The sequence below is a fragment of the Microcebus murinus genome, chromosome 17 (assembly GCF_040939455.1).
Source record: "Microcebus murinus isolate Inina chromosome 17, M.murinus_Inina_mat1.0, whole genome shotgun sequence".
Lineage (NCBI taxonomy): Eukaryota > Metazoa > Chordata > Mammalia > Primates > Cheirogaleidae > Microcebus > Microcebus murinus.
This window is the reverse complement of record NC_134120.1, coordinates 50,168,886-50,182,160: the sequence shown is the minus strand read 5'-3', so window position 1 is coordinate 50,182,160 and position 13,275 is coordinate 50,168,886. Positions and strand designations below refer to the sequence as shown.

At 37.5% G+C, this 13,275-nt stretch overlaps 1 protein-coding gene and 1 long non-coding RNA gene across 8 annotated transcripts in view; one reads left to right on the top strand and one right to left on the bottom strand.

Moving 5' to 3' along the window:
• Positions 1-12,326, bottom strand: part of LOC105860881 (uncharacterized) — a 48,583-nt gene extending 36,257 nt beyond the window's left edge. Inside the window, exons 1-3 of the long non-coding RNA XR_012912808.1 lie at positions 12,119-12,326; positions 10,035-10,247; positions 1,458-1,500 (exon numbers count right to left, since the gene is read on the bottom strand). This is a non-coding gene — a long non-coding RNA (uncharacterized LOC105860881). The remainder of the gene's footprint in view (positions 1-1,457; positions 1,501-10,034; positions 10,248-12,118) is intronic.
• The window catches only part of DLGAP1 (DLG associated protein 1), an 882,341-nt gene that overhangs the window by 421,259 nt on the left and 447,807 nt on the right, over positions 1-13,275 (top strand). For all 7 annotated transcript variants that reach the window (XM_020282327.2, XM_012745935.3, XM_012745931.3 and 4 more), the window contains exon 4: positions 518-609. The gene's annotated coding sequence lies outside the window, so the exon portion shown is untranslated. The remainder of the gene's footprint in view (positions 1-517; positions 610-13,275) is intronic.

Below are 13,275 nucleotides of genomic sequence, written 5' to 3'. Positions count from 1 at the left end.
TGCCGCGGGCCTGGCTTGGTGGAGGAGACCCCTACGGTGGGTGGAAAGGACGAAACTGAAGACACAGGCGCGCCTGGCGTGGGGGACAGGCAGGAGAGAGGATGCCAGGAGGGCCTGCTGAGTCATAAACTCCTGAGGACAGGGCCAGCCTTGCCTCCCACCCCAGAGTGCCCCACTCAGCACACCAACTGGATAGATATTTGTTGAATAAATAACTGAATTGAGTAAATATATGAAAAAAAAAATCTGGAAAACTGAGGGGCTGGGGACCATAATATCACCAAAACACAATAAGGAAATTTAGAAGGATAAATGTTTAGAGAAAAAAAAATGTAAATTCAGTTTTAGACTTAAGTTTAAGTAAACAGACACGATAATAGAAGTTCAAACATCCGAGACATTTGTCTAGTGTACAAAAAAAAGCCCAGAGAGCTTCTAAATTCCTATAAGATTGTCACCCCTCCTATGTCATTTGTATGTGACCATGAGACTCAAGCATGCATTTTGCTTCCAACAGGCTAGATCCACGTTGGGATCCACTGACTGCCACTAGAGTCCGCCTGTCTGCTCCAGAGAATTCCTGATTGAATGACAAAGACACTACAAACAGTAAGTCGTGGCGGGGGCAGCAACATGGGAAGAATGGGGCCCATGAACCCCAGATATCCCAAATTAAAATAGAAAACTGGTTAAGGTCATGGGTAACATACATCTACATTTCAAAGTAAATTGGCAGCTTTCCACTATGCCTCTCGAACCCAGCACATTCCACTCAATACACACACACATGCACGCACACCCTCCCCTCTGAAGGCAGTTATGAGCTCAAACTGACTTTTTTGGGAAACGTAATATGGAAAGAAATTACCAAGGGAAAAGGTCAACGCACAATAATTTATCAGAAATCAATGCAATGTCTCCAAGCTCAACACTAAGTGTAACTTTTAAAATGTGCCCCGTTTGTTTATAGTTTGACTTGTTCATGGTTTTATATACATTATTTGGATGAAGACTGAAAATCTTTCATGTGGAAGTAATTATATACTGTGTAGCTGAGATTAATAGAATAGAAACACCCCCCCTTTTAGTGACTCACTAGTTTTTTCTCTTCTGACTCACAAAGTTTCCTTTCTTTGTTTTTTCACAAGATTTATCAGTGAATATTCTGGTGATCTAATTCATGTATATTTCAGGGCTAAAAATGAAACACCAACCTTGAATGACAGGGGCAGGGGTGAGGTGGATAATGTTAATATCCGGGTGAAGAACAGGTTAATTCAGAAGGGAAGCAGGGAAGACAGGGCCACCCAGGAGAGAAGGAGGAGGGGGAAGGACCTCCCCTAGCTAATCAGTACTTAAGTCACAGTACTTAATTCCATATCCAGGAAACAGGAAAAGAAACACAAATGATTGGGAAAATATTAATACCATACAGAGGAGAACTGAGTTTCAATTACCTCAATTCCTATGCTACTGCTTTAATTACGGAAGAAACAGCATCTGAAATAGAGAAAACATAAAAGGGTCAGGAATATCAAGTTATCTATTTCTCTGAGGTCTGAATGATAATATTGTTGCTTACAGAGAAAAAGTCTACTTACATGTGAACCCTGTGTATTAATCATTTGTTTAATTATGAAATGACCTTAAGTTGCTAATATGCCCTAGACACTGTAGCTTCTGTGGGTTCCTCAGAAATTATCCTGAATAGTCTATGCAATTAAACCCTTAAATCATCCACCAAGACTTGAGTCAGACCAGCAGTTCTTTGACCCTTGTCTGCCTTCAAACCATGTTACTGAACACATGGCCATCTTCCTTCCCTGGAGCCTGTGGCTGTACGAGTCCTGGCATCCAGACAGACCATTAAGATTCCCACACAGTGCCTTTATTTGTACACAAATGGACACAAACGTGTTTATTATATTGGCAGAGTTTATGGCCGTTTCCAACATCCACATACTGCTCCCTGTCTTCCTCTTGGGAATTTCCTCCGTTTCTCTTATATTTCTCTCCCCAGCACCTCTGCCTTCCTGGTTTTTCTCCCTCTATTCAGATAGCCACAGATTCGATATCATTGGTTTATCTTTGATGGAAACACTTTTACCCAAAATGCCACCTCTTTCAAACTTTCCCATTCGATACATTATCTCTACCTGTAAAAGGAAAGATTTTATTTTCTGTTTACAGTTGGAAGAGTTTCTTAGTTGAACAGTAAGCACAACTCACTTTAAATACCTTGAAGATACACCTGCTTCAATATTAATCACCTGAAGAAGATGGTGACTCCCCCCCCCCATAGATCCTTGGGCTACTGCCTTCTTTTCTTTTTTCTCCAATCTCTTAATCTTGGTCACTTCCCAGCCTTCTGAATGAGCATGCCCAGGTGAGATGGACCCAGGACCAAGTCCACGGCACGGTCTCCCTCCCCATGAGGAAGGAGCAGAGGATCCCAGTACAACTCTGAGGAGGTCTATTAGAATCACTTGAGAAGCTTTCATCAAACTATTGTTTCCTCCCAGTGCATTCCTTCCTCATGTTGATCCCATTGGGGCCATGCCTCTCTAAGCCTCATCCTCTACCATACTGGTTAAGAATCAGTGTGAACAGCCCATTGGGGAGGAAAGGAAACAGAGATGTTTGTGACTGTCCCGTGGCCTTGTGATCACTCAGGAGCACTCCAGATGGGCAGTCCATGTTCCATTGGCTTCCATATCAGCATCTGGAACACTTAGGACAGTAGCAGCAAAGAGCCACTTGGAGATTCTTCACAGATTGGGGAGTGGGGAGAGAGATAGAAGCCTGGCAGTGTGAAAAGACACCAACAGATCTCTAAACTATAGAGACAGTCACAGTTGAGGGCTCCAGTATTAACATGTATGGACATCAATATGACCACCATGATTAAACAATGCAGTTGACCCTGGGAAAATGCAGGGATTAGAGGCACCAGCTCCACACAGTCAAAATTCCACACAGTGTATAATTTCTGACTTTCCAAAAACTTAATTACTAATAGCCTACTCTTGACAACCGTTATCAATAACATAAATAGTTGATTAACACATAGTTTGGGTATCATATGTATTATATACTATATTCTTACAATAAAGTAAGCTAGAGAAAAGACAATGTTATTAAGACTATCATAGGGAAGATAAAATATAGTTACTATTCATTAAGTGGAAGTGTATCATCATAAAGGTCTTCATCCTTGTCATCTGCACATTGAGTGGGCTGACGAGGAGGAAGAGGAGGGGTTGGTCTTGCTGTCTCGGGGCTGGCAGAGGGAGAAGAAAATATGCTTATAAGTGGACCCATGCAGTTCAAACTTATGTTGCTTGTTCAAGGGTCAACTGCACAGTGCGTTGGAAAAACTGTTAACATAGACATAGGCACATTGTCTAAAAGTTTGGCTGTTTAAAGTAATCTGGAAAATGGTGGCAAGGTGACATAATTTTTCAGCCTCCCCACATCACCCCATGGAAACACAGCAACTGTTAGCAAAAGCAAAATCCCACAGACAGCATCTACAAGAAAACTGTGAGAAAACACACCCCTGTGAACCTCCAAATATGTATGGGTTGGAATAAACTATTGGTGATATTAAGACCTTTGAAAGTGTTAGAGGAAACAGAAAGAGGGAAAAGGGGCTTTTCATGGCCCCAAGAGTCAGAGGTCAGCAAGTACTAACTGCAAAGCTTGGTGGGCCATTCTGGGAAGAACAGCTGACATTCCATACAGTCTTGGTAGCTCTATTTGTGGATTAACGCAAGAGAACCAGATTGTGCTGGAACAGCCAGGGCCCTGTAGACTCTTAAGCGGGACCCTGTAACAGACATCTCCTCCAAGACAAAGCCCCATATTGAGGACCAACTGCTGGGAGTGGGACCTGCATTGAGCAGAGAAGAAACAATAGGAGCAAAGAAAGCAAAGGAAAGGAAAAGATCCAGATGAAAGTGAGAAGAGGAGTAAAGAGCCAACAAATATCACATACATAGGTGGAAATATGTCCAGAAAAAACATGGAAGGAGCTCTAGATCTCTAGAGCTAGGAAGATATCCTTGCCCACCCTTCCCTTCTACAAGTACAAGAAAACTCATCTCATTTAAACTTTAGTAAAGAAAAAATTACCATCAAAGAACTAAAAGTAGACCTACTGTTGCGGCATGGTGTACGGCTAGTGTTACAGCTCTTGACTGGGGAAAGAACCAAGTGGCACATGAGTCAGAGAAGTCTTTATTCAGCCGGCAGGCTCAACCCAGCAAGTGTTACAGCTCCATTCCTGTCTTCTGATCTTCTGCCCCTCCTTCCTTGGTCTCCTCCTACTTTTATACCCTTGGTAGGGCTAAAAAAGCATCCAATCAACTACAAGCTTTAACATCCAATCAGCAACAAGCTTTAACATCCAATCAGCAACAGTGGGATTCAAAAATTACCCAATCAGGATCATGGCAGCACCCAGGACGGATGACAGGAGGCTGCCAAGCACGGAGCATGGCCTGGACATCAGAGGTCAGTGTGCAGGGCCCAGAAGCAGGTGGCAGTATGTGGGCCCCTGGGGCATTCCAGCACGCGGGCCCCTAGCAGCATGCCCTCCAACTAGCCATGCACAGTGCTGGCCCGCGGAGATGCCAAGTGACGGGGAGGCGGCAAGTGGCCGCATCCCGGTGCCCTACATTTTCCGTGTCACTACCATTTAATCCAGCAATCCCACTACTGGGGATCTACCCAAAGGAAGAGAAGTCACTTTATTAAAAAAAGACACCTGTATCCTTGTGTTTATTGAAGCAAAATTCACAGTTGCAAATATATGGAACCAACCTATGTGCCCACCAACTGAGGAGTAGATAAACAAAATGTGTTTTATATATATATACCATGGAATACTACTACTCAACCACTAAAAAGAATGAAATAATGTACTTTGCAGCAACTTAGATGGAGTTGGAGACCATTATTCTAAGTAAAGTGACCCAAGAACAAAAAAATAAATACCACACGTTCTCACTGGACATATAAGTGGGAGCTAAGAAATGGTTGTGTGTCATCATACAGAGTAACTAAATGGACGGTGGGGACTCAGAAGAGGGAGTGGAAGGGATGGATGCAGGATGAAAAATTACCTATTAAATACAATGTTCTATTGTACAATGTTCTATTGTACTACACAACACTATTCATGTGATAGGTAAATTAAAAATCTAAACTTCTCCACTATACAATTCATGCATGTAACAAAAAACTACTTGAACACTCTAAATCCACTTAAATAAAAAATAAAAATAATAATAATATTCTAATATCACTTTTAAATTTCTAGTGTTGGTAATTTTTAGTTTTTCTCTTTCTTTTTGATTAGTCTTGCTAGATTTTAATGAATTATATTAACCTTTTCAAAAAACCAACTTCTGGCATTATTGATTTTCTATGGTATATATCTGCTTTTAATTTTATTGGTTTCTCTCTTTTCTTAATTACTTCCCTTATTTTACCTTCTTTGTGCTATATTTGTCTTTAATTTAATTTCCTGAGGTGGAAGCTTAGATTATTGATTTTCAAACTTTTCCTACTACATTCATTTATACATTTCACTCTCAATTACATTAGTTTTATTTTCATTATAATAAAAAATTGTCTAATTTCCAATGTGTATTTCTTTTTGAAAAATATTTTAAATAGAATTCTGTTGCTTAATTTTAAAGAAAAGATGCTTTTCTAACATAAAAATAGATTTACCCTACATATTAAGGACATAAGTGGTAAAATTGAATCAGAATGGCCTACACCTAAGTATAGTGTAGTAAAACTATTGAACTTGAAATAAAAAGGAAAAGTCCCTTTTGGCATTAGTTATAAGGTCAATATCCCTTATAAGAAAAAGAAAACCAGATTATCATCAGACTTTGATGGCAATTCTTTTTGCCAGAAGACTATGGTGTAACATACTTAAGAAATACAAGGGAAGCAGATGGAAGCTAAAGATTTTATATCCAGCTAACTGATCTTTCAATATCAGGATCACGATTCTTTATGAACATATAAGAAATCAGACAGTATTGTGCCTGTGAGCCTTCCTAGGGAATTTATGGAGAGCAAGTCTCAGACAACCAAAATGACCAAAGAGACATCAACAGTAAAACTGGTGGTGAACATTAAGTGTATGTTTACTTGTACAACTCAGAGTGCCCGTAGTTTATAAGGGAGAGAATATAAAATGTAACGGCCATTTGCTGTATATACACTTAATTGTCAAAAAATGAGGGGGGCATAAATTGGAAAGAGACTAGAAAAAGTAGAATAAGCTCTCTGCTGGGCACAAGGGAGAAGATGAAGAAGGCATCATTAGCTAATTTCAGTTTTGTTCGTAGTAAGATATCAAAAGATAGTAGTAAAAAAGGGACTTAAAGGTGTTATATACAGATGTTAATAAAATCATAAACCATATAATAGGAAATTGTAAACAGATATTAATAAAAAGTCATCAGAACAAAATAGCACAAACCTTCCTAAATACAAAAAATACACACACGAGAGAGAACACATGCTCGTGCAAACAAATAGTGAAGACAAGTGCTGGTCAGACTCTCTGTATTGAAGGATCACTTGTTTTTTCCAATCACTTATAAGCCAATACTTTTGTAAAATACAAAATCACATGCTTGGACTTAGTTGCAATGTCAAATTACTTTAAATGTTTCTAAATTTTTTTTTTAATTTTTCTATACATATGTCATCATGGCTTGGTAGCAAACAGTTCATAAACCAGCACTAATATAGCTCATATAGAGAAAAAATAGAAATGTATAAGATATAGGTATATAGATATGTATATGTGTATATACCTATATATATGGAAATATATGTAACATAAATATGACAAAATTGATACCAAACTTTTAGATCCTATCAATAATAAATTCACCTGTTAAATTTATTTTTCTAAAAAGATTTTCAGACTACCTAACAAAGCAAAATCCAACACTCCAGGTTACCATGTACACAAACAGACTTTTAATGATAATATTTATTTTTTCAGGTGGAGAAAATCATGTAAAGTATGCTGCCATTTATTTATTAGGGGAGATAGGGAATAAAAATATATGGTTATATATTAATTTTATATAATTTTATATTAATATATTCAAGAAAATATAAACCACAACATTTAAAAATAAAGTAGTTATCTAAAGGTGGAGGAAGGAAACAGGATAGAGGAGACAGAGATAGAAACTAGATTTGTTTTGTAAGTTTGACTTTAGGGTCATGTAAAACTTTGCATAATTATAAAACAAAATTAAATTTAAAATAAAGCAATTGCCTAAACAGCAAAAGCAAAATGAGACAGTTGAACCTGTCTATCCAGTAGGTGGCATAACCACACCAAGGGGAGGATTCCAAGTGATTAAACACAGCAGTGTGACAGTTTATCTTAAGTGGAATGTAATCAAGGACAAAAACAACTGCACAGAATCTTAAACTAGCTTTTGTAATCATTTTGCTGGTGGTAGTCTTAATATTTATTCCAAGACGGTTGTGTGTATATTATGGATAAGGAGACTGAGTAATTATATTCATGTAATTAAAAACCTGAAATTTGACATGGAAAAGGGAATACAGCAAAAAAAAAAAAAATCCTCCACTCTTGAATTAGAAGAGGAACTATCATTATGCGTTTATGATGAATATTATTATTTTATTAAAATATATGTTTCCTAGCTTTGTTCATTGAAAAGGCTTAGAAAGTGCTCAACCCCTCACAATGAGATCATGGTCTCTACACACCATTTTCCACTCAAAGGAATCGAGGGCTCCATGAAGAAATAGCTGATTACAGGTTTGTGGCAGGAAATGTGTAAGATGGGCCTGGAATATCCTAAGCTGCTTTGGTGGTATCAGAACTCTGATATCAAGTTAAAGAGGCTCTTAGTGGACAAAGATGGGAAAATTTGAACAATAATAAATATAATTGCAATAGACTCATACACATTAAATATTAAAATTCATTAATTCTTAATGACACTATAAAAATAAAATATTACTGATCATCCTTGGAAAATGTAAGGAAAACAAAATCATTACAGACTAGCAAATAAAGAGATCAAACATTTTTTCTGCCTTCTCTATACGATTCCAAGTAACTAAATAGTTGATAAGGAAATGTTTCTCTTAATAGAAGTGCTCCATCTAATAAATGAAGAAGGAATTTAAAATTCCAATATCACCATTTTGCAACCTTTAATGAATTTTTGGGTGTAAACAATGATAATGACTGCCAACATCACAAAAAGGCCACCAGATGTGCTTCTGGATAGAAGTATATGCTACCATCACCTATGGAATATTTTTGCCAAAAATTTAACCTCAGTCTGATGATGTCTCTAATTAAATACTAGTCCTAGGTGGCTACTGAGCATTTGAAATGTGGCTAGGCCAAATAGAGCTGTGTTATAAGTGTAAAATACACACTGAATAGCAAGAACTTAATATGAGAAAAGGATATAAATAATCTCAATCATTCTTAATATTGATTATATACTAAAATAGTATTTTGGATCTATGGGATTAAATAAAATTATATTATTAAAACTATTTTCCTGTTTCTTTTTCAAAATGCCTATTATAAAATTTAGAATTATATTTGCGGCTTGCATTTCCATCAGACAGCACTGCTCTATGAACAACTTACAGGAAATACATTGGACAAAGGAACATGTTAAATAACACCAGAAGGACAAAAATAGCAAAATCCAGCTTTAGGAAACTCTACAAATTCTACTTCTAATCTAATTTAGTGGTAGAGTAAAAGTTACTAAAAATTTGTGAGCGTGAATGTTATAATTCATGGGTAACATAGTCCTAAATATTAATAACTATGAAATCATAGACTTGATATCTCAGTTACATTTTCACTATTGCTCATTAAAATAAGTGCATAACAATTAAAAGTCTGTATCTTTGCAATGCCTAAGTAATTTATTTTATCACCAGTGGTATGTTAACTGCACCGTAGAAAACACTGGTATACAATTTATCTTCCTTGAAATTTTCAATTTTTAATACTTTGAAAATAATTATCTCAGTTTTTGCAGATAAACACATAGTTATTATTTCTATACTATTAGAAAGGCTTTGTTTTAAATTCACTTTGTTCTAAAACTCTAAATAGCATTTATACATCTCATCAAAATGGACTTTCTGCAAAATAATTTTCTTGATTAAAGTATAATTGCAAAACCAATTAGATATGTCAAATTTTAGAACTCTTCCTTCTCTCCTGTTTGCACTATTTCTCCCAAATTAGAGAGCAAATTTATAAATGTATTATTCTGAAATATCAGAAATTTTAAAAGTTAAGTACTGAAGTAAGCCCAGACATCACTTTTAAAACGGCATTCCTTACATATCTAACATAATAGGTGTTTCAAAGTATTAGGTAATTTGTTTCTCGGTTTATTAATTCAGAAATTATTTACTGGTATCTAAACTTTTACTTCTGTTTTTATTCACTTATGATGAAAAATGTTATGCCAGTTTAGGATAAGTAAATGTGATAAAATGTCTAAATAATCCACAGAAAGACATCTTAATTCTCATGTAGCGATACACTGGTAAATACAGTATACGCATTGAAAATTAATCTTCGACTTTTTTTAACTTTGCTCGCGTTGCACCAAAGCGAGGGAACACTAGGGGGCAGTGCTGCTAGCAGAAATCTCTCGAGAGGATTGGGAACGATGCTCAAATCTAATTACCAGCCGCTAATGCAGTAAATGGGGTCTGAGAGTAACAAAAGAATTTGTTTAATCTTACTTTTTTGGAATTATATGGATATTACATGCATATTATTCACAAGCTCTTGGAAGAGGCTTTGCCCAACCCCACGAGCCCTTTAGCTTGGTGACAAGCTCTTCCTGGAAAGGTCTTTAGAACCGAACTTCTCGTGCCAAACAAGACACAGAGGAGAAGACATTGCCAGAAAGTAACGATTATAAAGACTGACCGCAGGTGCTAGTATAATATTTAGTTCTTACCTCATTTTAACCTTCACTCGTATCCACCATTCCTTTTATTTCCTTCGCCTCTCCCAGCTTCTTTGCAACGCTGTCACTTTTGAGGATATTCTGAGAACATCTCGACTCTCACCCCTCAGCTTTCTCACTTTGCATCCTCAATTCTGTTCCACTCAGTGAATTCCACAGCAACAAGACTATATTAAGTAATTTATCCATAATGCCAGCCACTACCTACAGAAAGAATAGGGCCAAAACTAAAAAATCAAAAGCTATAAATGGCAAAACTTATTTACATTTTCTAAAATTACATTTACATGCCAGACTCAGAACAAGCAGACAGCCAAGTTCCCATGCCTTTTTAATAGGTGGCAAATTTTCTAATATTCAAGCAACAAATCAATTTTTCTTTTAAAAAAATAGAATCTATAATATTATATGAGTTATGCTCTGAATTGTGAGTTTGGCCTGCTTAAAATTTCACAAATCATTCTAGATAGTTTACATTATTTATTTGTGAACAATTCTTGAAGTCTGTTTGGAATTTGGAATTTAGCATAGGTAGTTCAGATGATTATAATAGTGTATGATTGATATACTTAATCGTAGTTGATTTTCATTCATTTCTTCAGGTCTTTTGCACTTGGAATTTCTATAACCTAATTTGCTTAGAATTGTCTAACTAATAAATGGCTTGCCCTCCACTGTATAGCAGCCATCGTCCGGGTTTGGTGCAACTAGAAATTTCAGTTCACCTTGGCTTCCATAGGGTTTGAGATACTTTTAGTCTCACTGTATTAGTCAGAATCCCATGGAAAGAGAATACCACTTAAGAGGGTTAAAATGAATTTAAAGATGGAACTGTTGACAGAACAGCGGGCAAGGTTGAGAGAAAGCAAGCCTAGAGGCTGAGGTACCCAAAAGTGAGCACAGTGGGAAGCCGTCTCCTCTTGGGCCCAAGGGGACACCTAAGGGGAAGGAACAGGGTTTCCTAAGCCTGCAGGCACTAGAGCTGGGACCAGTGGTGGGGCTGCCACCTCCAAGGGACAGTTCAGTGCCGAAAAACTGACACGGGAAGGAAGTGGCACTGAAGGACCCAGAGCTGTCTCCTGCCACCCCCTGCCAGCCACAGCCTCACCTGGACCCCCCAGAGCAGGCAGAGAAGGGCGGGGACTGGGAAGAGGTGGCCATAGCAAAAGGAGAGCCACCGACCACAGAATGTTCTGTTTAATAAACAGAGTCTTACTATTTGAGGTGAGCTCTGTGGTTCTCTCCTTATCTTTTTCCTTCATGCATGACACTCTTAACAAACCAAAGAGCAAACAATAGTTTAAGGAAAGTCTGTCTTTTTTTTACAAATGTCGGCCTTCTAGATGGAACCTTTTATTCCCCATCTCATATGTCTGGTCTTCTGTTTGGTTCAATAGAAAGCATTTTCTGCTATATAAAAATCTAAAACTTTTTCTTCTCAGCATCTCGACAATACAAGCTTTTAAGTGGGATCAATGAAGTCTCTGCTCCTTGATTCTAGAAAGCTCAGCCAGTGATCCCGCGAGAAGGGAAAGTGTGTTCTTTCCCCCCTGCCTTGCCAAGGAGTTCCCATTAAAGCCGAGGTTAAACTAATCCCCAGCCAGGCCCATGTTTGCTTAATTTAGAGTTTTTCCTTTCCTTGTGATAATCCACTTGAAACTCTATCAGGGAAAAAAAAATCAAATGCAAGAATGTGTTGTCACTTTCATAAAATATTTCTCTCCTTTCCCCCCCACACCCCTTCCTTTCTCCCCTTCCTGATTTTCACCAGAAGGATGAAAGACAAGGAAACCTTGACAATTTCATTCTAAGCACACATTCTAAATCTGTCAATAAATGACTGATAACTTTGTCACACATGGAGGGACAAAGCTCTGTAAGAAAACAATTGATTAAAGCCAGTTGACTTTCTTTCAAAACGAATATCCTGCCCTGAAATTTAATCAGTGAACAAAAATGTATTCTGTTATTTTCCTTTTTCCTAAGAGTCCTCTCCGTTATTCAAAAGAAGCTTTGTCTTATTTTGTTTCCAAACTCCTTTTCCTTTTCTTTCCCCTGTGCAGTTGATTTCCTACCTTCTTGCCGTGTGCGTGGCGGGAGCAGGAAGGGGCTCCTGCCTGTGCCCTCTCACCACTCTCACCAGGGGCTTCCTCTCTTCCTCTGCTTGCCTCCTGAAGACAAATCCTTGGCAGAAATGAAAACAAACGGAATGGCTTTTTTACATTTCTGCCAGGGGGAGGCTATTTTGTAATCTTTTGCAGCCTTCCTATGCACAACCCAATCCCAAACTGACTTGATTATCTTCTTAACTGTTTAGGGCAAAATGAAAAACTGGATTTTGTTACCTGCCCCAGGAGCAGAATGAACATTGCTAAGTTCTCTCGTGAATTGCCAGGGTACATTTTCTTTTACAAATAGGTCTGAAAGGTCTTCCAGGGACCCCATTGGCTAAATAATCTTGATAGTTATTACAAAGAAATTTTAATTCTTTTTTAAAGTATTTTTGGCACTTACTTATCAAGGCCAATATTTATAATTCAGTTTATTTTTCCAGGTTGTACAAGTTACTGACAATGAGACTCAATTTAAATAGATGGCTTTTATGGGAATTATTAATTTTGACAAAGAAAAGAAAAAAGGCTGACAGATATTTGTTTTAAAAAGAATTGATTAACTCAGTTCAAAAGAATAATAACTAGGGCCACCAGACCTCCCTACTTAACAAGAGTGACCTGGCCGAGAATGTTCTAAACAAGAAATCTTTCCAAACGGGGATACCAATGAGTAAACCAACATAAGGAGCCAAGCCAATAAAGTAGGGGATTTTTAATGAACATTTTTAAGGCTTATGGGAAGAAGCCACAAAGAGTAAAAGGATTATTCTGCAGACACTGCCTTATTAATCTAGATTTCCCTTGTTTATTGTGGAATTATGTCATTGGATTAGCCATCAGGGGAGAGGAGTACTGTGTGATATAAAAGCCCAGTCTCCAGAGATAAAATCTCTTCAATTTGTCATTTTTTGCAATATCATAAAGAAATGCATTTTTCCATGGTCTTGATACAGAAAGCATGTCAAGGCAGGACAAAAAAAAAACCGTCAAAGTGGTTAGTTATAATGGGATAAGCAACAGCTACACTGAAAAATTCTACATGTAATGCAGTTTCCCTTTTGTGTAGAAAAAGATAGGACAAGATACCAGAGTCCTCATCTGGATGGTGGGTGGGATAT